The sequence below is a fragment of the Dromiciops gliroides genome, chromosome X, assembly GCF_019393635.1.
Source record: "Dromiciops gliroides isolate mDroGli1 chromosome X, mDroGli1.pri, whole genome shotgun sequence".
In the NCBI taxonomy this organism is placed as follows: domain Eukaryota; kingdom Metazoa; phylum Chordata; class Mammalia; order Microbiotheria; family Microbiotheriidae; genus Dromiciops; species Dromiciops gliroides.
This window is the reverse complement of record NC_057867.1, coordinates 26,904,984-26,930,742: the sequence shown is the minus strand read 5'-3', so window position 1 is coordinate 26,930,742 and position 25,759 is coordinate 26,904,984.

Below are 25,759 nucleotides of genomic sequence, written 5' to 3'. Positions count from 1 at the left end.
AAAATTATTTGGTACTGGTGAAGAAATAGAGCGGTGGATCAATGGAATAGGTTAGGCACAGGAGACACAGTAGCAAATGACTTTAGTAATTTACAGTTTGATAAACCCAAAGACTCCAGCTTCTGGGATAGGAACTCAGTATTTGACAAAAAACTTCTGGGAAAACTGGATGATAGTATGGCAGAAACTAGGCATAGACCAACATATTATACCTTATACTAAAATAAGATCAAAATGGGTATAAGATTTAGACATAAAGGGTAATACCATAGATAAATTAGATGAGGAAGAAATAGTTTACCTGTCAGATTTATGGAGAGGAAAATAATTTATGTCCAAACAAAAGATAGAGAATATTATGAAATGCAAGATGGATGACTTTGATCACATTAAAATTTCTTCTTGTGTAACTCTCATTTCTCTCATTTCTTTTCCCATTTTTTCTTCTACCTCTCTCATTTGATTTTTAAAATCCTTTTTGATCTCTTCCAAGAAGGCTTTTTGGTCTTGAGACCAATTAATCTTCCCCCTTGAGGCTTCACATGTACGCATTTTGACAGTATTGTCCTCATCTGAGTTTGTGTTTTATCTTCCCTGTCACCATAGAAGCTATCAATGGTAAGGGCCCTTTTATGTTTCTTACTCCTATTGTAGCTTATTTTATGACTTTTAAAATTCAGGTCTTCTCCTGGGGCACCAGGGTCACTGTTTCAAGCTTCTTTTGCTGGAGGCAACTTGTCACTGGCTTTCTGCTCTGAGGCTTGTGGATTCCTCACTACCCTAGACCTGCTTCCTATGCTGGGATGGCTTGGCCTAGTCATGCTTGTCCTGGGTGGTTCTCTAGCTGGCAGTTTGCCCTCTGAGCCAGGGCTGGCAGGGTCTCACAACTGGAAAGCCACACTACCAGCCTGCTGAGCCAGGACCAAGGGGCCTCCATTGCTGTGCTGTGGCCAAGAGCCTCGTGCTGACTTGCCCAGACCTCCTCTGTGCTATGCTCTCCTTTTGCCCAAGTGAGACCAACCTTTCCTGAAGTCTTCTAAATTATCTCAAGTTAGAAGATTCTGTCTGTCTTTTTTAGGTTCTGTAGTTCCAGAATCCATTTAGAGGCTTGATTTAATGTTGTTTTAAGGGAAACTTGGGAGAGCTCAGGTGACTTCCTGGCTTCACTCTGCCATCTTGACTCTGCCCCTTCCCCCTTCCCCCAGTCTTCTTACATCTTACTCCCTGCCTTGTACTATTCAGTGACATTGGTCATATGACTCTTTAGCTTCCTTTAAATCCCACCTTCTAAAGGAAGCCTTTCCTAACTTTAATTCTAGTGCCTGCAATGTGTTAATTATTTTCTGCTTGTCTTGTTTATAACTTTTTGGTACATACTTATCTGCATGTTGCCTCCTGTAAGAAAAAGGAGAGGGAGGGGCAGTTAAGTGGTGCAGTGGATAGAGCACCAGCCCTGGATTTAAGAGGACCTGAGTTCAAATCTGGCCTCGGACGCTTAATACTTACTAGCTGTGTGATTCTGGGCAAGTCACTTAACCCCAATTGCCTCACACACAAAAAAAAAAAAAAAAAGAAAGAAAGAAAAAGAGAAAGGAGAGGGAGTAGCTAGGCGGCGCTACAGTGGATAAAGCACCGGCCCTGGATTCAGGAGGACCTGAGTTCAAATCCAGCCTCAGACACTTGACATTTACTAGCTGTGTAACCTTGGGCAAGTCACTTAACCCTCATTGCTCTGCAGAGAGAGAGAGAGAGAGAGAGAGAGAGAGAGAGAGAGAGAGAGAGAGAGAGAGAGAGAGAGAGAGAGAAGAACTATGTATTGGGAGGAGATCTTAGAGATCACTGAGTCACTAAATCTTTTCTCCATGTTTTACAGATGGCATGAAATTGGAACTTCTGTATAGCTCCCTTGGTATAATGTTGGAAGGAAAAAGGGGCTGGTGAGGCTTAAGTGTCAATTAAACACCAGTCCCAGGGTCTCTAATTTCTACTGACTCTTAAAAGGGGAGAAAAGCAGAGGTGTTGGGCTCATTGACTTTCCAGCATTAGCTCCATGAAGGAAGAAGAAAAAGAAGAAACCTAGGAGGATCATAGATTTGGTGCTTGCAGGGCCCTCAGAGGTTACTAAAGGAAAGGGAAGTGAAGAAATTTGCCCAGAGTCACACAGCTGCATTTCCCTTTCTTTCCTTTGCTTCTGGTTTGGCCTTTTGTTGTAAGGGAATAGGAAGAACACTGCATTGAGTCAAGGGCACAGGACACAGGACACGTGGGTTTCAATCTCAGCTCTTCTTATAAGTTGCGTGTATTGGGCAATTTGTAAAACTCCTCTATATCTCACCTTCCTCATCTGTCAAATGAAGGGATTGGATTAGGTCAGAGGATCATGAAAAGCCACTAATTCAACCTGTAACAGAACAGGAGTCTCCTGACAAATAGTGAGTCGCTTCTACTTGAGGACCTCCGATATGGGGGAACCCACTCTCTTCTTAGTCAGCCCATTCTATTTGTTGAAATCTGTCCCTCTGAGACATCAAGTTCCTCTCTCTTGTGACAGCCTTTCCCATACTACATGACATGACAGCAGTTCAGTATTCCTTAAGTCTCCCCTTCTCCAGGCCAATCATTCATCATCCTGCTTGCCCTGTTCTGAACACTCTCCAGCTCATCAATGTCATTCCTGGGATCTGGCACCCAGACCTGAATGTTAATCTTCAAATGTGGTCTGAGCAGGGCAGTCTACTATGCTTCTTAATGTAGTCTGATGTGTCAGCTTTTTGAGGCCTAAATATTTCTGGCTCAGAATCAGCTTACAGTCAACCAGGCAGAACAAACAAAAACCAAATCAAACCAAACCTTGTAGCACTTCTGTTTTTCAGGATCTTTCAAAGGTTATTGACAGTGGTACATCTCAGTTTGCCAAATATTTCAATATTCTGTGATGTAATTCATCTGGGCCTCCTGACTTGCACTGATCAAACTACATGCTCTCTTACTATCTTCCCACTTTCTATGTAATTCAGTGTCTGATTAGCCATTTTTGTCATAGCTTATGTGGACATCCTTCTCTTATGTCAAACAATGATGCTTTGGGGGGGGGCAGAGAATACTGATGCTTAAAGTTGAGTAGTTCTGCCTTCACTCATATTTCCATTATCTTTAAACCATCCACCCCAGGCAACAGCTTTGATCCTTCTCTTTCCCCTAACATAGCTAAAACCAAACCAAACCAAATAGCCCTTCTTGCTATCCTTAGTTTTTCTTGCCTGCCTAAGCTCATTCTGACCTTTAGACTTCCAGAAATGATCCATCCACATCATATTACAATTTTGTATTCCTCTTCTGTTTGTTCTTGAAACTGTCTTTTTTTTGGAGGGGGGGGCAGGGCAATGAGGGTTAAGTGACTTGCCCAGGGTCACACAGCCATTAAGTGTCAAGTGTCTCCCATGACTTGTGTGAGGTCAGATTTGAACTCAAGTCCTCCTGACTCCAGGGCCAGTGCTCTATCCACTGTGCCACCTAGCTGCCCCAGGAGGTGGAATTTCAACTAGGGGCTTCTTGCTTCCAGATCTAAGTCTCACATGCACACAGACACACACACAGAAACACAAACACACATACATGTGTTGTTTGAAATTATATGGGAGTGCCTATCTCCCAAGTTTTAGGGAACTTATCTGGGATTTCTAATATATTGCTACTTATACATTAGAGACTATAGTAACAATCTTTGGCATTAAGCATTTATTAAAGCATATTAAATTGTTAGAGAGAAAGAGAGCACATTGCTCCTGAAGTTCAGAAGCCCTGCATGCTTAGATAGAAAAGAGAGATGGAGTGGGGACCTTGTGGCTGCCACTTCCAGTATCCCAGGCCCAGCATAAAATTCCAGGATGGAGAGAGGGTCAGCGAGAAGAGCAGGGGAGATCAGAGAGCAACCACCCTCTCCCCAAAGATCTTATCCTCTCTCAGGTAGAGGCACCTTGACCCAAGCTAATTGGCCAGTAACATTCAAGTCTATTGATTGGCATGACTTGAGGGTGGTCTAGGTGAGTTCCTTTAGGTAGTCAGGAAGGTCAATCTACATTTCCTTTGCAATTCTACTGACTCTGGGCTGGCCCTGCAAAACCAGCCAAAGTTCCTGTGTGTGTGTGTGGGGTCTCTGAGTCCCCAAAACACCCCATTATTAATAATTTTCTCACACACACATGCACACAAAATATGCATGTACCTATATGCATATGAATACATATATACGCATATGAATACACATATACAAATATTATGTTCAACATGCTGGACAAACACTACAAATGAACAATGGGCTAGGCTTAGAGTTGAATGGAAGAAGGGCGGGGTGGTTTGTCTTTAGGAAAGTGGTATTTTGAAATAATCTGACATATGTAATATTCCACACTCTTAGTCCCTCACCTCTACATAGGAATAGGGGAAAGTACCTTCTTTGAGGACAAGTTTGGTCATTATAATACAATTGTTTTCTCATCATTCTTTCCATTTTCATTATGGCAGTCATTGTGTGTATTATTTTCTTCCTTCTGCATGCACAATGACTGAGACCTTTTATGTGTCAACTTTAATAGCATATAATGTGGCACCTCATAAGAGTGGCTAGGTGCTTTGCACTAACTTCTCTCTAACTAATTTCTCTCTTGGCTCTCCTACATATCTGACCACTGCTTCTCAGCATCCTTTTCTGGGTCATTTCCATCAAGCATGGTGGTCCCCCAAGGCTCAATCCTGGGCCCTCTTCTCTTCTCTCCCATCTCATCAGTGATTATAGATGCCATTATCACCTATGCCTCTTGGTATACATTGGGAGTGCCATATTTAAGGAAGGAGATCGCTAAGCTGGACAGTGGCCAGAGAAGGGAAATCAAGATGGCAAGGGGCCATGAGCCCATGAGGATCAGTGAAAGGAATTGGATATGTTTAAGCCAGAGAAGAGAATTCTTAAGGGAAACATGACAGGTACCTTCAAATATTTGAAGGTAGCAGGGTTTGGGTTGAGCTATATAAAGCTCAGTAGCATAGTGGATAGAAAACTGAATTTGGAGCCAAGGAGGTCTGAGTTCAAATCCTGACACTTACTAGCTGTGTGACCCTCCACAAGTCACTTAACCTCTCTAACTCAGTTTCCTCATCTACAAAATAAGGATAAGAAGAGCACCTATCTCACAGTGTTGCTGTGAGGATCAAATGAGACAACAGATATTCAGTGCTTTGTAAACTTTTTAAAGCTCTCAATAAAAATAAAATAATAAGTTAAGTATAAAAATAAAATCTAAATTATGATTATTGGTTGGTTGCTGTCTTTCATGCTCAAAGAAGACCAAAATGACATTCTTTTCTTTCTTTTTTTTTTTTAGGGAGGCAATTGGGGTTAAGTGACTTGCCCAGGGTCACACAGCTAGTAAGTGTTAAGTGTCTGAGGGCGGATTTGAACTCAGGTACTCCTGACTCTAGGGCCAGTGCTCTATCCACTGTGCCACCTATCTGCCCCTTCAAAATGACATTCTTATGTTGGTGTTAAAGCACAGCGTGTCTGACTGTGGCTGATCAGACCAATATGAGCTCAGAAGCCTCTACCATAGGTCAGGCACAAATAGTCCATGTGAACATGATTATGGTGACAATCCTCTGAGGTGTTTTCCAGCTCTGAAGTTCTATTATTTTATGAAGCATTATTGCACATAAAGTTATTCCCATTTTACAGATGGGAAACAGAGGACCAGAGAAATAAATGACTTGTCCATGGTCTCACAGACAGAAAAAGGCGGAATCAGAATTGGAACTCATGTCCTGTGACTCTGAATACATTGATTTTTGCACTGGGCCAGGTCAATAGAAGGACTGCATCTTATCTACAAGATAACCTGACTGATTTTCCTCCAGCTGTTTAATGGTGGACCCAGCTCATTGTCCTTTCGAAACCCAAGATAGAGGGTTGGAACAAGTTCTATGGTTTGGTCATCCTAAGATGCATCTCTCTGTATTGGTGCCTGTGACTGTGGAAGGTCATTTCCATATATCTCCCTTTAATAAAGTATATCTAGATGTTTGCCCTTTAGCAATTTGGTCACTTTAAAGGACCATCATTCCTTTCAGTGAATGAATAGAGACTGCTTGCTAGGAATGTATCAAGGGAAAGCTGCAACTCCTTAAGTCAAGGCTCTATTGTCCTTGCTCCAAAGAATAAGTCTCAAGGCCATTCTTTTGGCAGTGATTATGTTATATAGAGATAAAATAATTCTGTCAGGAGGTCTGGTGTTTACAGATCCCATTCTACCCCCACCCTCACCCCTCAATCCATGCAACTTATTGCAATTTCACAACTTTGTCCTACATCCCTGAATTGCTGGGAATATCTCTCCCTGTTTCCAAAAGTGTGATAATGCTGAGCTCAGCCCAAGTTAAGGAGGGTTTTTATAGTGCCAGAGTCCCTGGGACCAAAGATAACAGATTTCTGTATCCTAAGCAGAGATAAGGATGAAGTATAGGATCCTTTCCTCGACATCCCATTGAGCTCATCCCTACCCTAGAATCCATGGGAATAGGAAATTGAAACATTCCTCACATGTGTCAGGGGCGTGACTTTTTCCTGTATAAGACAGATAGCCTTGTGAAGCGTCTTTGGTGCTATAACCCTCCCCAAACCTCTGGGAGTCGCCATCCCCCGTTAGCTGATCTGAGACCAGAGGCCTCAGCACTACCCAGATAGCTGGTTAAGATCCAACTGGAGATGGAGACCTGAGGAGTGTCCCATCTCATCCACAGGCCTCCCACGATCTCTTCTGGCTGCACAAAATATCCTTCAATAAACTGCATTAGGATATGGAGGGTTTCTTTGTGTGTGGTCTGTATCTTTCCTCCTTGGATGTGGTACTGCATTTATCACAAAATCACTCAGAGGGCAAATGCAATAAGAAATAGGGATAGGATAATCTGATCATCCCCCCTCTCAATTATTTTTTTCTACAGACCCCAAAACAATAATAACTCATTTGAATTTTAAACAACAGAACAAAAATGGCTATTAAGGAGTCTCGAGGTCAGCAAGGAACTAGTAAGAGCTGTCCTTGATGAATTCAGGTCACCTGGGCCAGTTAAACTACATCCTTTGGTACTGAAGGACTTTGGGATTGGGGAGAGTCCCTGTCAGTGATCTTTGAAAGATCTTGGAGAATAGAAGAGGGAATATGAGATTAGAGGAAGACCAATGATTGATTTTGAGCCCCACTCCCTGAATGAATAAATGGATAAACGAATAAATGAATGAAAAATCATGTATTAAGTACTTACTGTGTACAAGGCACAATGTTAAGCTTTAGGAATACATAGGCAAAAGCAACAGAGTCTTCAGAACAAAAATAAAGGCCAAGAAACTGATGTGGAGACGGTGAGTGAAGAGGTGATATCTGCTTTATCAACAGCAGATAGATGGATGGATGGATAAATAGATTGATGTTCAGTGTTTTAGACACGTCCAACTCTCTGTGACCCCATTTGGGGTTTTCTTGACTGAGATCCTGGAGTGCTTTGCCATTTCCTTCTTCAGCTCATTTTATAGATGAGGAAACTGAGGCAAACAGAGTTAAGGGACTTCCCCAGGATCACATAACTACAAGTGTCTGACACTGGATTTGAACTCAAGATGAGTCTTGCTGACTGCAGACCTGGCATTCTATCCACTATAGCACCACCTAGATGCTGATTGATTGATAGATACATAGATGGATAGATGAAGGGATAGATGGGTGGATAGATAGATGGATGGATAGATAGATGGATGGATGGGTGTATAGATGGATAGATAGATAGATAAAGTGTTGTTAAGTAGTTACTCTATGTCAGACACTGCACTAAGAGCTGGGGATATGAATTCAAGCAAGTAAAATAGTCCCTGTCCTTCATCTCGGTGAAGACAACCCAACACATTAAATGGAACTGGGGGAATGTGGGTGTATGGAGGCAGGGGAGAGGCAGGACAGCAGGGCAGTATGGAGATGAGCAGGAAGTGGCATGAAGTCCTGGTTCTGGTCAAGTTAAGGTGAAAGTCCCCACCAGGGAGCCAGCCATTCCTGGGGCAGATTTTTCTGTAAGATGATAGAATGTAAGCTCTTTGCGGGCAGGGGCTGTGGGTTGGATGTCTTGTCTTGTATTTTGGTTTTATTTTGGTAGAAGTACACCCAGTGCTTAGCACAATGCCTGGCACATAGAGAGGAGGTGCTAAGGGATACTTCCTGGTTGCTGTGTCACTGAAGAAGGGAAGTTAGAAAGGAGCGAACATTCAGTAAGCACCAGGCTCTGTGCCCAGCACTGTCTTAAGTGCTTTACAAATAGCACTTCATTTGATCCTGTTTAGCAAAGAGAAAACTCAGCAGAAAGAGGAAGCTGAAAGGGGCCAGAAGCAGCATCCTCTCTCCACCCACCCAGCCAATGGCCCAAAGGTTCTTTCTCTCTTTTTTAAAAGCACTCCACAAGCTGTGTGACCCTGGGAAAGTCACTTAACCCTCATTGCCCTGCAAAAAAAAGAAAAAGAAAGAAAAAGAAAAAGAAAAGCACTATAGCAGGTACAAAACCAGAATGCCATTCTCTTTGCTGTCATTTAATATAGCATTGGAAATTTCAGCCATTACAATACGCAATGAAAACAAGATTAAAATTAGAAAGGAAGGGGGCAGCTAGGTGGTGCAGTGGATAAAGCACTGGCCCTGGATTCAGGAGTACCTGAGTTCAAATCTAGCTTCAGACACTTGACACTTACTAGCTGTGTGACCCTGGGCAAGTCACTTAACCCTCATTGTCCTGCCAAAAAAAAAGAAAGAAATGAAGAGGACAAAATATGTATATGTGGAAGGTGTATCAAGAAAATTAAAATGCCTTGAATCCTCATATTAATGGACGTAAAAATGAGCTCATTAAGTCATAGCATAGTTAGTGTTCATAGATAAATTGGGTTAATAAACACCAGTATTCGGGGCAGCTAGGTGGCGCAGTGGATAGAGCAGCGGCCCTGAATTCAGGAGTACCTGACTTCAAATCCGGCCTCAGACACTTGACACTTACTAGCTGTGTGACCCTGGGCAAGTCACTTAACCCCCATTGCCCTGCAAAACTCCCCCCCCCAAAACCAACCAAATAAACACCAGTATTCTCCAAATTATAGGGTAATAAAGTAAAAGCTGGAAGGGACCTCAGAGGTCATCTATTCCAACTTCTTAATTTTATAGATAAGGAACCTGAGGTACAGAGAGGGTGACTTGTCCAAGGTCACAAAGTAAGTAAAAAGACTGGGATATAAAGCTAGGTCCTCTAGCTCCCAAACTCCAGCCCCCTTTCCACTCTAATAGGCATGGGGATGGGACACTTGATTTCAATGGTATAGGAAACTCTTGGGTAGGGAAACTCTCTCTACTAATATGGGTTGGTACCTTCTATTCCACACTGAGAAGTTAATTGACTTGCCCAGGGTCACACAGTGTGTGACCAATATGTGTTAGAAGCAGGATTTGTACCCAGATCTGGTTAGTTTTGAGGTAGGCTCTCTATCCATTGCACCACACTGCCCCTCCACTCAACTATCAGTCTAGATACCAAAGAGCTTCTTTATGGACTTAGCAAAAATAATAATGAAATTCATATGGAAGAGCACCTAGTTGAGATATTAAGAGACACCCTGAGGAGAAAACCTGATAAAAGAGTGCTGAGTACTCCCAGATTTTAAAATATATAATAAGGCATCAAAACTGTCTGGGACAGGGCGGCTAGGTGGCACAGTGGATAGAGAACCGGCCCTGGAGTCAGGAGGACCTGAGTTCAAATCTGGCCTCAGACACTTAACACTCACTAGCTGTGTATTAATTGCCTCACTAAAAAAAACAAAAACAAAAACAAACAAAAAAACCTGTCTGGTACTAGCTTAAAATAGAGAGAAAATATTAGCATAATAGAGATACCAAGTATCCAAACAAATCAATACAAAAAAATGGTGTTTGATAAATATTTATAAAACAAAAACTGGAAATGGAATTAATTATTTAACAAATGTACTTGGACAAATTGTAAATTTGGTGGGAAATCTCCATAGACTCATTTTACACCATGTACCCCAGTAAATTTCAGCTGGGGTTATAACAAATTAACACAAAAAATGGGGATGGGGAGGACAGGCATGAACTCTAGAAACATATGGAACATAAGCTAAAAAACTGGTATTTAGCTTAATTGTGGAGGGTAGATGCAATTTCTTTGTATTTACTGAATGGAAGGAATTATTAGGGACAAGATAGATATGCTTGACCACATGTATCTAAAATAATCCTTCACAACAACAACAACAACAACAACAAAAAGCCCCAAAAGCAAACAGATTTAAAATATTCAGGGAAAATATGAAAGATACAATTTTGACATTTAAAATATATGAGAAACTGGTAAGAAGCTGCAGGAATAATTCTCAGGACACAGTGGACAAATGATACATAGATATAAGGAGGTAATTTTCTTTTTTTCTTTTTTTGGTGAGGCAATTGGGGTTAAGTGACTTGCCCAGGGTCACACAGCTATTAAGTGTCAAGTGTGTGAGTCCAGATTTGAACTCAGGTCCTCCTGACTCCAGGGCTGGTGCTCTATCCACTGTGCCACCTAGGTGCCCCTTTTTTCTTTTCTTTTCTTTTTTTATTTTTGAGCAGGTAATTTTCAAAAGAGGAAGCCTAAATTGTTCAAAATCATTTGAAAATTCTCAGTCATATTGAGAATTAGATATGCAAAGGAAAACAACTTTGTAAGATCCCCTGAAATTGGCAAAATATAATCAGTGGCAATGAAATTCAGTGTTGCTGGGGTGTGGAGAAACAATCAATTCACACTGGTAAAGTTGCAAATTTATAGCATCCTTCTCCCTTGCTTGTTAGAATCTCAAAAACTATTCATTTTTGTTCATAAATTCAACAAGATCTCTGTTTCTGAAGTAAATTCTTTTTTTCCCCCAAAACTCAAACTTTATTCCAGGGTATGTGATTTTTGTGGTCTAATTCTGTTTCTTTAATGGGCAACTTGGTTTCACAGAGGCTAGAATCTGACAGACCTGAGTTCAATTCAGCCTCAAATACTTACCAGCTGTGTGACTTTGGGTAAGTCACTTAACCACTTTGCCTCAGTTTTCTCAACTGTAAAATGGGGATCATGCCAGCACCTACTCAGCAGGGCTGTTGTGAGGATCAAATGAGATAATATTTATAAAGGGTTTAGCACAGTGCTTGGTACACAGAAAGCACTATGGAAATGTGTATTCCCTTCCCTTCCCTAAAGACTCTCACATATTTTTGTCCAGCTTTTGATACTTTTTCTTTGTTGTTTTTAAATGGTTTTGATATGGCCTTGAAGAAAAAAGAAATTTTTACCAGTAAAAAGTACATTTTCCCAATCTCTAGCACCCCGGTCTTTGTACTGATTTTGCATTTTTTTTTAGAGCAGTTGTTGGCAGTTTTGTTTTGTTTTTAAAGCTGGTCTTTTTTTGTTTGTTTGTTTTTTGGGCAGGGCAATGAAGGTTAAGTGACTTGGCCTGGGTCGTGCAGCTAGTAAGTGTCAAGTGTCTGAGGCTGGATTTGAACTCAAGTCCTCCTGAATCCAGGGCAGGTGCTTTCTTTATCCACTCTGCTACCTAGCTGCCCCTTTAATGTCCATTTTTAAAACTTTGTGCTTTAAATTCTCTTTTTTCCTCCCTTCCCCCCTTTAAGAAGGCAAGCTATTCAATATAAATTATATATGCATAATTATGGAAAACATTTCCACATTAGTCAGGTTGTGAAAGAAAACAGAAAACAAACTCAAGAAAAATATACTGAAAAAAAACCATTTATTCTTCAATATGTATTTAGACACCATCATTTCTTTCTCTGGAAATGGATTGCATTTTTCATCATAAGTCCTTCAGCGTTGTCTTGGATCATGGTATTGCTGAGAATAGCGAATCATTCACAGCTGATCATCTTACAATATTGCTGTTGCTGTTACTTTGTATACAGTACATTTCACTTTGCATCAACTCATGTAAATCTTTCCAGGTTTTTCTGAGAGCATCTTGCCCATCATTTCTTTTTTTTTTCTTTTCTTTTTTTTTTAATGAGATATTTTATTTTCCATCATTTCTTATAGCACATCATAATCACATACCACAGTTTGTTCAGCCATTCCCCAATTGATGGGCATTATGGGGGATTTTTTTGAAATAATGCTTACCCTTTGGGGTTATCTCTGCCTCCTAGCTCTGGGCAAGTAGTAGCCATGCCTAATTGACTTTCTTTTTATAGAATTTTATCTCCCCTGACTTCTTTTTTTTTTTTAGTGAGGCAATTGGGATTAAGTGACTTGCCCAGGGTCACACAGCTAGTAAGTGTGAAGTGTCTGAGGCCAGATTTGAACTCAGGTACTCCTGACTCCAGGGCCGGTGCTCTATCCACTGCGCCACCTAGCTGCCCCTCCCCTGACTTCTTGAGTATGTACATCCTGATATATAGTTAGTCAATCTAAACTTTAATAGTCCCTTGATTCCTAGATATGTCTGTCCTGTTATCTGGTCATCTTTGGTTTTGCTTCTCACAGGAGAAATTTCTCCTGATTTATCCTAAACCCCATGCCACTTCTCTAGCTCATTTTACAGATGAGGAAACTAAGGCAGACAGGGTTAAGTGACTTGCCCAGGATCACACAGCTAGTAAGTGTCTGAGACTAGATTTGAACTCAAGAAGTGGAGTCTTCCTGATTCCAAGCCCAGTGCTCTATCCACTGCATTACCTAGCACCTACTTGTCCAGAACTGTGCTAAGCACTGAGGAGACAAAAAAAAAATAAATAAATAAAAGCCAGTCCCTTCCCTCAAGAAGCTAACAATCGAAATGGAAGCTACAACATGCAAACAAATGTATACAGAGAAAGGTCTATATGATGTAGGAGGCAAAAAGGGGCTAATAGAAAAACCTATGATCCAAACTCTAATTCAGATATTAGCTCTAAAAGGGAGTTAGACCCCAGTTAATGGATAATTTATGCTAGGTTATCGTACCCACAGTGATCAGTACCCATAACGGGAACAGAGGGACCTATGCTGAGGAGACCTGACTGCAATAAAGGAAATGACATATGGGTATAGAAATTCTAATGAAAAATGGAGATATTTTGAAACTAGCCATGGGAGTCAGAAAGAGACATGCACAGAAAAGGTCAAATTTGTCCCCAGATTCACCTTATGATGTGTAAACCCCCAAAACACACCTCCACAGAAAAAGGTACATGCCTCAGGGGTTGGCTTAGGACCCCAGGAACTTTAAATTAGGATAAGCCCTCACCTGTAACACCCCTAGGTGGAGAATATTATAATGAGGACAGGCCCTCCCCTGTACCTCCCCAAGGTGGAGATTATTATGAGGCTGATAATCAATTTATCCATACTATAAATATAACTGTCTTTCCTTTCCTTATTCAAGAGATACCTTTCCACTATTTTGGTTCTCTCCCTGTGATCACTCACAGCATTGCAGTAAAACTTGGGAAACTGAGTCACTGAGTTTTGTAATTCTTTTGGGACGACTCACAATCAATTTGACCCCAAATTCTATCCCACATCATATATAGGATCAATAGGAAATAATGAACGGAGGGAAGGCATTGGAATTAAAAGGGGCTTGAGACAGCTTCCTACAGGAGGTGAGGTCTCAGTTGGGACTTTAAAGGAAGCCAGAAAGGTCAGGAGGGGGGGAGGGAGAGGGAGAGAGAGAGAAAGCGTGAGTGAGCATTCCAGCATGGAGGGCAGCTAGAGAGAATGCCTGGAACCAGAGATGGAGCGACTTGTTTTATGGAACACCAAGAAACCAGTGTTGCTTGACCATTCAGTGGCTCCTGCTTCTATTTGAATTTGACATCACTACTCTAGAATATAACATTTCATGCTGGAGTGACCCTTAGAGATCAATAATGAATCTAACCATTTCATTTTACAGATGAGATAGTGGAAGCCCAGCTTCATGAAATAACTTCTTGATGATTGATAACTACAAATTTACTGAGAACTGACTGATCCCCACCTACTCCATAGCCTGAGGCTAACCAATCTTTGTCAATTCCAGACTCTTGATAGACTTATGGACCTCCCCACAAGCAAACTATCCCCTCCCAGTGTTTCCCCACCTTAGTCCCTGGGCTTTATCTTATTAAGTAAAAGGGTCCACCCACATTAAGTAGTTTCTATTTAGAGTTAAGTAGCATCCATACTTAACTCAGGAGCAGTTCTATGGTTTGTTTTGTTAAAGGTTCATTTACATTAAGTAGTTAGTGTGACTCTGGAGCAGTCTTTTGGTTCCCTTCTCTTCTGTTACCCCATAAAAACCCTGTCCTTGGTTCCCACCTTTGGGTATTCCTAGCATCTTGCTTCACAATACCACGAGCTATAGTTGCTCTTCCCCGATTAAAGACCTTATTTTCTCCTATATTGTTTCATTAATTTCCAGGTTAACACGATGAATCAAACAAGCATTTATTAAAGGGGCCAGGCAATGGCAATAAACACGAAAGAGACAGTCCATGATCTCAAGGTGTTTACATTATACTGTAGGAAAATAGCATGTGCACTCATAAGTAAATAGAAAATCTATAGAAAATAAATTTCAAAATAATATGTGGGGTGAAGGGAGTCCTAAAAACGAGGAGAAGCTGGGGTGCTCTATCCACTGCAGTGCCACCAGGCTGCCTTGAAATGTTGTTGTTCTTCAGTCATTTCAGTTTTGTCTGACTCTTTGTGACCCAATTTGGGGTTTTGCATTTGCTTGCTTTGCTTGTTTTGGGCAAAGATGCTAGAGTGCTTTTGCCATTTCCTTTTCCAGATCCTATGTGTAACTTTATGTAAATCATGTCACATCACTAGACCTCAGTTTCCTCCACGATAAAATGAGAGGGGTTGCATTCAACAGCTTCTGGGGTTCTCTTGAAGTTCTAGATCTATGATTCTATCTATCCCAGCTTCTAGATGCCTTTAGTCTATATATACTCTCCTGGTGTTTCTACGCCAGTAAACATCACAAATCGAGGATACAGACAACTGAGGGACTTAATTGACTTTGGTTAGCTAACCTTGTCAAATGTTCCCAGGGAATACCAGAGCTTTGGAGAGTAATTTTTCTAATCAAAAAAGAAACAGTTTGTGGTTGTATCTAATACAGTATGATGTTTGTTTTGCAAAAGCATCATCCATCCTCATTTGCTCACATGACCTTTTCACCAGGACTTTGGGAAATGCCAGCCTGAAAATAAAAGAGCTGCTGATATAGTAGAGACCAAGAGCACAAAGCTGACTCAGGTTAATTTCCCTCTCTGAGCCTCAGTTTACTCACCTGTGAAATGGAGATAATATTTCTTGTGAGATTGTTGTGATGTTATGATGGAATTTTCATGTACCATAGATCAGGGATTCTTAGCTCTGTGTGTGTGTGTGTGTTATGGACTTCCCTGGAAGTCTGATGAAGTCTATGGACCCTTTTTCTGAATCATGTTTTCAAATGTACAAATTAAAATACAAAGGAAACAGAAGGTTAGCGAAAAGAAAGGTGCAGACTTCCCCCAAATTCACACACTCCCTGCTATCTCAGACCCTTGGAGGTTTGTAGACTTCAATTGTAGACTTCAATTTTAAATGAAATGGCAGTTATTTGGAAGCATTGGATTTGAAAGAAATCTATGGGTCACTAGCTTTTCTGAAAAAAATTTGGGGGGGGGGCAATGAGGGTTAAGTGACTTTCCTAAGGTCACATAGCTAGTAAGTGTCAAGTGTCTGAGGCCGGATTGGAACTCAGGTCCTCCTGAATCCATGGCAGGTGCTTTATCCACTTTGCCACCTAGCTGCCCCCATCCACTAGCTTTTCTTAGATTTTGTTATCCCTCCCCCGCTTTTCAAAGAACTTTAAAATAGTTTAGCTTAGCTTATAGCTATAATATAACCTCCACCTTCTCCTGCCTCGAGGCTAAAGAGTTATCAGTTATCACAGCTGACATGAATTTATTTGGAAGAGTTTATTAGTTGAAACATACATTTCAAAGTATTGGAAGACTTAATGTGAACTGGTAAGAACTGCAGCAGCAAAAGCAGTATAATAAAGTGGCTAACAGGATATAAATGGCAAGAATGCACCAACAAAAAGTCCTACAGCTAAATGGTGTGCCAGTATAATGATGAACCCATGGCAGAGAGAGTAGAATATGTCCCTCTCTCCTTCCTCTTCAGAGGTGGAGAACTATGTGTGTGAAATATTGCATATATCGTCAGGTTCAATTGACATGTTGGTTGTTTTTAGCTGAACTTAATTTTTTTCTCCTCTTGAAATTATCCTTTTTTACAAGGCATGGCTGACTGGTTGGGTAAGCTAGAATGAGGAGAACATATTTGGAAAAGAAGGTGATGTGAAAACGAAAGATATCAATTGTCACGGGGAAAAGGTGGGAATCTTTAGGTACTCCCCAGTAAAGAATTACATTCTCACACACAGTCCTATTAGGATTAAAGTGGTCTTTTATTTGGTGCTAGAGAAAGTGACTGAGTGGGAAGTCAAAGATTTCACCTTCCGGGAGAAGGTGGCTTAGAAAGCTTTTTTTTTTTTTTTTTTGGTGGGGCAATGAGGGTTAAGTGACTTGTCCAGGGTCACACAGTTAGTATGTATGAAGTGTCAAAGGCTGGATTTGAACTCAGGTCCTCCTGAATCCAGGGCCCATGCTTTATCCACTGTGCCACCTAGATGCCCCCCAGGCAAAAGCTTTTATAGAAGATAAATGAAGTGTCCACTTGAAAATAGGAAGTTCCTTTTTGGAGTAGGGTGGGGAAAACCTGGATGCATGTCATATTCCTGAGAGTTGAGAGGAATTTTATTTTTGAAATGATGGTTCTGACCTTTGGGGTTATCTCTGTCTCCTAGCTCCAGTCAGGTAGTAGCATTGCCTAATTGACTTTCCTCCTATAGAATTTTTATCTCCCCTCACTTCTTAGGTGTATCTGTCCTGATATCTAGTTGGTCAATCTAAACTTTAATAGTCCCTTGATTCCTCCATATGTCTGTCCTGTTATCTGATAATCTTTGGTTTTGCTTCTCACAGGAGAAACTTCTTCTGATTTATCCTATAGCCCAGGTTATCAATGAAAATGTGAAAACACTAGTTTTATTTATGTAATGGATGCTTTCAAAAGCATTTCCCCATGTGGAGATCCTGGGAATCTTGCCTCTGGGAGTATAGTGATGATGTGCAAGAGAAGGACCTTGGAGAGATTGTGGTGCATGGGTAAATATCCCATTACTAGTTATATATTCACTTGCCTGTATTCTTCCCATTAGATTGTAAGTTCCTTGAGGTCAGGGACTGTTCTTTTGCCTCTCTTAGTATCCCCAGCACTTAACACAGTGCCTCCTACATAGCAGGTGCTCAAGAAATGATTGCTGACTGACATTCTGTGCTTGAAGTCCAGCTCTGACATTCTCTGTTCTAAGGTTCCTTCCTAGCACTGACATTCCGTGTTCTAAGTGATATGGGACTGGGATAACACAGAAGTTTTCTCCTTTATAAGCAAGACTAAAGGAAAGACACATCTAAGAAATAAGGAGAGATAGAAGCTAGCTAGGTGGCTAAGTAGATAAAGCACTGGCCCTAGATTCAGGAGGACCTGATTTCAAATCCCGCCTCAGACACTTGACATTTACTCTCTGTGTCACCCTGGGCAAGTCACTTAACCCTCATTGCCCTGTAAACAAACAAACAAACAAACAAATAAATGAATGAATAGATAAATAAATAAATGAACAATTAAATAAATAATTAATAGATAAATAAATGGATGGATGGATGGATAAATAAATGAATAAATAAATAAGGGGAGGAAGTCCATTAGGCATGGCTACTTCTTGAGCATCAGAGATAACTCCAGAAATCAGGACCACCACCCTTCATTTCAGCTTTTCCCACCCCACCCCCAAAAAGGAACTTTCCATTGTCAGGTGATCACCCCATCTATCCTTCATAAAAGCTTTTGGTTTTCTTCTGTTCTCAGAGGAAAGATGTTTTCTAAGTCATCTTTTCTTACCAAAGCTATGGCAAGTAAAACTATATTTGTGGTCACCTTATTTCTGTCCCAAGTTCAGGGAAAATTAGCTGGGGTTTCTAATATATTTGCTACTTATAAATTGGAAGGTTTTTTTTAAATTAATAAAGTATTTTTTCCCGTTACATGTAAAGAGAGTTCTCAACTTTTGTTTATACAAGCTTTCCAATTTCAGATTTTTCTCCCTCCCCTCCCTCCCCCCTCCCCTAGACAGCAGGTAATCTGACATAGGTTTTATATATATATATATATATATATATATATATATATATACACACACACACATAATAACATTAAAAATATTTCTGCATTAGTCATTTTATAAGAGAAAAATCAGAGCAATGACGAAAAACCTCAAAATAGAAAAACATCAGCACCAGAAACAAAAGAAATAGTATGGTTCATTCAGCATCTATACTCCACAGTTCTTTTTTTTCCCCTGGATTTGGAGATCCTCTTAAATTGGAAGTTTTAACACCAGCTTTGGGCATTAAGTGTTTATTAAAGTATATTAAATATTAGTAAAGATAGAGCACATTGGCTCTAAAAGTTAGGAAAAGGCCTATCTAGCCTAGAGGAGAGAATAGAGTTCAGCCTGGCCTTCTAGCCTAGAGGAAAAACAGAGCACAGCCTGGTCTGCTTCTTCCTTCAAGTCCTCTGCCACCAAGAACACCTCTGAGAGAGTCTAACTGAGAATAACTATATGTGGAAGCTTTTTCTGGATCCAGAGGAGAGGCGGTCCTTATATACTGCTTCAAGCTAATTGGCTAGCATCATGCAAATCTATTGCCACCAAGAACCCCTTGAGGCTGTCTTTGACTTCCCTCTCCATCACTTTCTCTAGTGCCAAATAAAAGACCATTTTAATTCTAATTGGATTGTGTAATTCTTTACAGATGAATACCTAAGGAACCCTACCTTTTCCCTGTGACAATTGATATATTTTATTTTCACATAACCTTCTTTTCCAAATATGTTCCCCTCATTCTAGCTTGATAGTTGATAAACACATTTTTTCCATAAAAGTATTTTATTCTTTTCCAGTTACATGTAGAGATAGTTTTCAACATTTATTTTTATAAGATTTCTAGTTTCAAATTTTTCTCCCTCCCTCCCCTCTCCCCAAGACAGCAAGCAATCTGATATAGGTTATATATGTACAATCACATTAAACACATTTCTGCATTAGTCATGGTGTGAAAGAAGAATCAGAGCAAAAAGGAAAAACCTCACAAAAGAAAAACAAAAAATAAATAGAAATACTATGGTTCAATTTGCATCTAGATTCCATAGTTCTTTTTTTTCTGGATTTGGAGAGCATTTTCCATCATGAGTCCTTTGGAACTATCTTGGACCACTGTATTGCTGAAAAGAATCAAGTCTATCACATTTGATCAACGCACAATGTTGTTGATACTGTTACAATGTTCTCCTGGTTCTGCTCATTTCACTTAGCATCGGTTCATGTAACTCCTTCCAGTTTTCTCTGAAATCTGCCTGTAATAATTTCTTACATCACAACAGTATTCCATTATATTCATATACCACAACTTGTTCAGCCATTCCCCAATTGATGGGCATCCCCTCAATTTACAATTCCTTGCCACCACAAAAAGGGCAGCTATAAATATTTTTGTACATGTGGGTCCTTTTCCATTTTTTTAAGATCTCTTTGAGAAAAAGACCTAATGGTGGTATTGTTGGGTCAAAGGGTATGCACAGCTTTATAGCCCTTTAGGCATAGCTCCAAATAGCTCTCCAGAATGGTTAGATCAGTTCACATCTCCACCAACAATGCCCTAGTGTTCCAATTTTTCCATAGCTTCTCCAACATTTATTATTTTCCTTTTTGTCATATTAGTCAATCTGATAGGTGTGAGGTGGTACCTCAGAGTTGTTTGAAGTTGCATTCCTCTAATCAATAGTGATTTAGAGCATTTTTTCATATAATAATAGCTTGGATTTCTTCATCAGAAAACTGCCTGTTCATATCCTTTGACCATTTCTCAATTGGGGAATGACTTGGTTTCTGATAAATGTGATTTAGTTCCCGATATATTTTAGAAATGAGGCCTTTATTAGAAATACTGGCTATAAAAATTGTTTTCCAGCTTTCTGCCTCCCTTCTAATTTTGGATGCATTGCTTCTGTTTGGACAAAACCTTTTTAATTTAATGTAATAAAAATCATCCATTTTGCAGTTCATAATATTTTCTGTCTCTTGTTTCGTCATAAACTATTCTCCTTTCCATAGATCTGAGAGGTAAACTATTCTTTCCTCTCCTAATTTACCTATGGTATTGCCTCTTATGTCTAAATCATGTACCCATTTTGACCTTATTTTAGTATAAGGTGTAATATATTGTTCTATACTTACTTTCTGCCATACTCTCTTCCAGTTTTCCCAGCAGTTTTTGTCAAATAATGAGTTCCTATCCCAGAAGCTGGAGTCTTTGGGTTTATCAAACAGTACATTACTAAAGTCATTTGCTACTGTGTCTCCTGTGCCTAAGCTATTCCATTGATCCACGACTCTATTTCTTAGCCAGTACCAAATAATTTTGATGACTGCCACTTTATAGTAAAGCTTCAGATTTGGTACAGCCAGCCCACCTTCCTGTGCATTTTTTTATTAGTTCCCTTGATATTCTTGACCTTTTGTTTTTCCAGATGAATTTTGTTATTATTTTTTCTAGCTCTATAAAATAATTTTTAGGTAGTCTGATTGGTATGGTACTGAATAAGGAAATTAATTTAAGTAGAATTTTCATTTTTATTATGTTAATTCAGCCTATCCATGAGCAATTGATATTTTTTCAATTATTTAGATCTGATTTGATTTGTGTGAAAAGTGTTTTGTAATTGTGTTCCTAGAGTTCCTGGGGTTGTCTTGGCAAGTAGACTCCTAAGTATTTTATATTGTCTACTGTTACTTCAAATGGAATATCTCTTTCTATGTCTTGCTGCTGGACTTTGTTGGTCATGTATAGAAATGCTGATGATTTATGTGGATTGATTTTATATCCTGCAACTTTGCTTAAAGTTGTTAATTGTTTCAAATAATGTTTTAGTTGATTCTTTAAGATTGTCTAAGTATTCCATCATATCATCTGAAAAGAGTGACAATTTCATTTCCTCCTTGCCTATTCTAATTCCTTTAATTCCTTTTTCTTTTCTTATTGCTAGAGGTAACATTTCCAATACAATATTAAATAATAGAGGTGATAATGGACATCCCTGTTTCATGGCTGATTTACTGGGAAGGCTTCTAACTTATCTCCATTACATATAATACTTGTGGTGGTTTTAGGTAGATACTGTTTATTATTTCAAGAGAAGCTCCACCTATTCCTAAGCTCTCTAGTGTCTTTATTAGGACTGGGTACTGTATTTTGTCAAAAGCTTTCTCTGCATCTATTGAGATAGTCATATGATTTTGGTTAGTTTTCTTTTTGATGTGGTTGGCTATGTTGATAGTTTTCCTAATGGTGAACCAGCCCTGCATTCCTGGTATAAATCCCACCTGGTCATAGTGTATTATCCTGGTGATCACTTTCTGTAATCTCCTTGCTAATATCTTATTTAAGATTTTAGCATCAATATTCATTAGGGAAATTGGTCTATAATTTTCTTTCTCTGTTTTGGCTCTGCCTGCTTTTGGTATCAACACTAATTTGTGTCATAAAAGGAATTTGGTACAACTCCTTCTTCACCTATTTTCCCAAATAATTTGTATGATATTGGAATTAATTGTTATTTAAATGTTTGGTAGGATTTACCTGTAAACCCATCTGGCCCTGGAGATTTTTTCTTAGGGAGTTCATTAATGGCTTGTTCAATTTCTTTTTCTAATATGGGCTTATTTAAGGATTTTATTTCCTCTTCAGTTAACTTGGGCAACTTGTATTTTTGTAAATATTCATCCATTTCATTTAGATTGTCAAATTTATTGGCATACAGTTGGACAAAATAGTTCCTAATTATTGCTTTAATTTCCAGTTCATTGGTGGTGAAATTACCCCTTTCATTTTTTCTTTTCTTTTTTTTTCCCCGTGAGGCAATGGGGGTTAAGTGACTTGCCCAGGGTCACACAGCTAGCAAGTGTCTGAGGCTGGATTTGAACTCAGGTACTCCTGACTCCAGGGCTGGTGCCCTATCCACTGTACCACCTAGCTGCCCCACCCCTTTCATTTTTTTTTTAATGAGGCAATTGGGGTTAAGTGACTTGCCCATGGTCACACAGCTAGTAAGTGTTAACTGTCTGAGGCCGGATTTGAACTCAGGTAGTCCTGACTCCAGGGCCAGTGCTCTATCCACTGTGCCATCTAGCTGCCCCCCCCTTTCATTTTTGATACTGGTAATTTGGTTTTCTTCTTTCTTTTTTTTTATCAAATTAACCAAATGTTTATTTTATTGTTTTTTTCATAAAAGCAGCTCTTATCTTTATTAATTCTATAGTTTATTGCTTTCAATTTTATTAATTTTTCCTTTTATTTTAAGTTTTTCTAATTTAGTATTTAATTGGGGATTTTTAATTTGTTCTTTTTCTAGCTTTTTTAGTTGCACGCCCAATTCTTTGATCTCTTCTTTCTCTTTTTTATTTAAGTAAGCATTTAGAGATATAAAATTTCCCCTAAGCACTGCTTTGGCTGCATCCCATAGGTTTGGTATGTAGTCGCATTACTGTCATTCTTAGCATGCATGTGCCCCTCCCCCACTGGGCCACCACCACTCGATTCAGCCCACTGGTTCAGAACTAGGGCACTTCACCCCAATTCCAGCAGAGACTGCAGCCACTTCACCCTGGCCTACCACTGAACTTCCTCAGTGGTCTTTAAGCCGACCCTCAGAAGAAACCACTAGCACTGAAGACTCTGAGGTGCTGGAAACACTCTCTGTTCCTGTCTGGGTCTGGACCATACACTGAGCTGCTCAGCCTGAATCAGCAGGTGATTGCAATTGCCAACTTTTGCTGAATAACTTTTTCCCTCCTGTTTACCTTTTTAAAGTTCTTTTGAGTCTTGTATGTTAAGATCGACTTTTGTATTCACTCCTGGTCTTTTCATCAGGAAACTTTGAAAGTCCCCTATTTCATCGAGTGTCCATCTTTTCTCCTGAAAGAGAATGCTCAGTTTTGCCAGGTGTTTGATTATTGGTTGCAATCCAAGCTCCTTTGCCTTACAGAATATCATTTTCCATGCTTTGGGATCCTTTAATGTTGAAGCTTCCAGGTCCTGTGCAATCCTTACTATGGCTCCATGATATTTAAATTGCTTCTTCCCAGCTGCTTGGAGTATTTTCTCCTTCATCTGATAATTCTGGAATTTGGATACAATATTCCTTCAAGTTTTCATTTCAGGGTCTCTTTGAGGAGGTGATCAGTGGATTCTTTTTTTAATTTTTTTTTATTGAATAGAATTTTATTTTCCAAAATATATGTAAAAACAAATTTGAACATCAATTAAAAAAAAATTTTGTGTTCCAACTTTTCTTCCTCCCTCCATTCCCACCTCCCACCCACAAGAACTCAAGCAATTCAAAATAAGTTATACATGAGTAGTCATGGAAAACATTCCCACATTAGCTAGGTTGTGAGAGAAAAAAGTAAAAAACCCCAGAACTTCAGATTAAGGAATTATCAAAGAGAAAAAAAACTTTTAAAAAATGTGTTTCCATCTGTTTTCAGATGCTATCAGTTTTTCTCTGTAGATGGGTTGCAATTTTCATAAGTCCTTCAGGGTTGTATTGGATCATTGCCTTGCTGAAAATAACCACATGCTTCCCAGCAGATCACTTTACACTATTGCTGTTATTTTGTATACAGTACATTTCACTCTACTTCAGTTCATATAGATCTTTCCAGGTTTTTCTGATAGTATCCTGTTCATCATAACCTGTATATAGTACCTTAAACTTGATAGAGAATTTTCTTCATAATAGCCCAGTAAAGTAGGTACCATACATTTTGCCATTATAATCAATAATCATAACTATTTCCCTCCATCCTATTCCCTTCCCATGATATTTGCTCTATTTTCTATCTTCTTTTTACCTATTCCTCCTAAAAATTGTTTTACTTCTGACTATCCTCTCCCCTGCTCTGCACTCCCTTTTTTCACCCTTCCTTCCTTTTCTTCTTCCCATCCTACTTTCCTGTAGGGTTAAATGGATTACTCCTCTCAATTGGGTGTGAATGTTATTCCCTCCATGAGCCCACTCTGATGAGATTAAGGTCTTTGAGCTAATTCTGTGTTCTAAATTTTTCTCCTCCCTCCCTCCTCAACCCTTCCTATGAAATCAAGCAATTCAATATGTCATACTTGTGCAGTAATGCAGAACATCTTCACCTTCCTCAAAAGTGTTTTGCTTTTTATTGCTCTCTCCCCCAAGCTTCCCTTCCCTCCTCCCCCTCTTCCCCCCCACACCTTATCTCCCTCTCCTCCCTCAGGGCAAAATATATATTACTATACCTACTTGAGTATGTATGTTAGTCCTTCTTTGAGTCAATTCTGATGATAATAAGGTTCACTCACTCCCCAACTCCTTCCCCCTCTTCCCCTCCCCTCCATAAGCTTTTTTCTTGTTTCCTTCATGTGGACTACCTCTCCCCAAACCATCTCTCCTCTTCCCCCTCCCTCAGTCTATTCCTCCTACACCTCAATCCTATTTTAAAGATGTCATCTTGGGTTAGTTAGGTGGCACAGTGGACAAAGCACCAGCCCTGGACCCAGGAGGCCCCAAGCCCAAATATGGCCCCAGACATAAGACACCCCACCCTGTCTGCCCCACAAAGAACAAAACATAAATGCTTTACAGATAGCATCCCTTCATATTCAGTTCAGACCTGTGTCTTCTGTGAATTCCTTACTGAGATAGTTCTTATGAGTTTGAAGTATTATCTTCCCATGTAGGAATGTAAACAGTTTGATTTTTAATATCCCTCATGAAGTCTTTTTCCTGTTTACCTTTTTATGCTTCTCCAGGGTCTTATATTTGAAAGTCAAATTTTCTATTCAGTTCTGGTCTTTTCATCACAAATGCCTGAGAGTCCTCTTTTTCATTGAAATTCCATTTTTTCCTCTCAAATATTATGATTAGTTTTGTTGGGTATATGATTTTTGGCTGTAGTCCCAGTTCCTTTTCCCTCTGCAATATCATATTCCATGCCCTCTGGTCCTTTAATGTAGAAGCTGCTAGATCTTGCTTTATCCTTATTGGAGCTCCACCATATTTGAATTCCTTTTTTCTAGCTGCTTGCAATATTTTCTCCTTGACCTGGGAGTTCTGGAATTTGGCTATAATATTCCTGGAGGTTTTCCTCTTGGGAATCTCTTTTAGGAAGTGATTGGTAGATTATTTCAATTTCTATTTTAGCTTCTTGATCTCCTCTTTCTCTTTTTTATTCATGTAAGCAATTAGAGGTATAAATTTTCACCTAAGCACTCCTTTGGCTGCATCCCATAGATTTTTGTATGTTCTCTCATTATTGTCATTCTCTTGGATAAAGTTATTGATCGTTTCTATGATTTGTTGCTTGACCCATTCATTCTTTAGAATGAAAATATTTAGTTTCCAACTGATTTTCAGTCTACTTTTCCATGGTTCTTTCTTACAT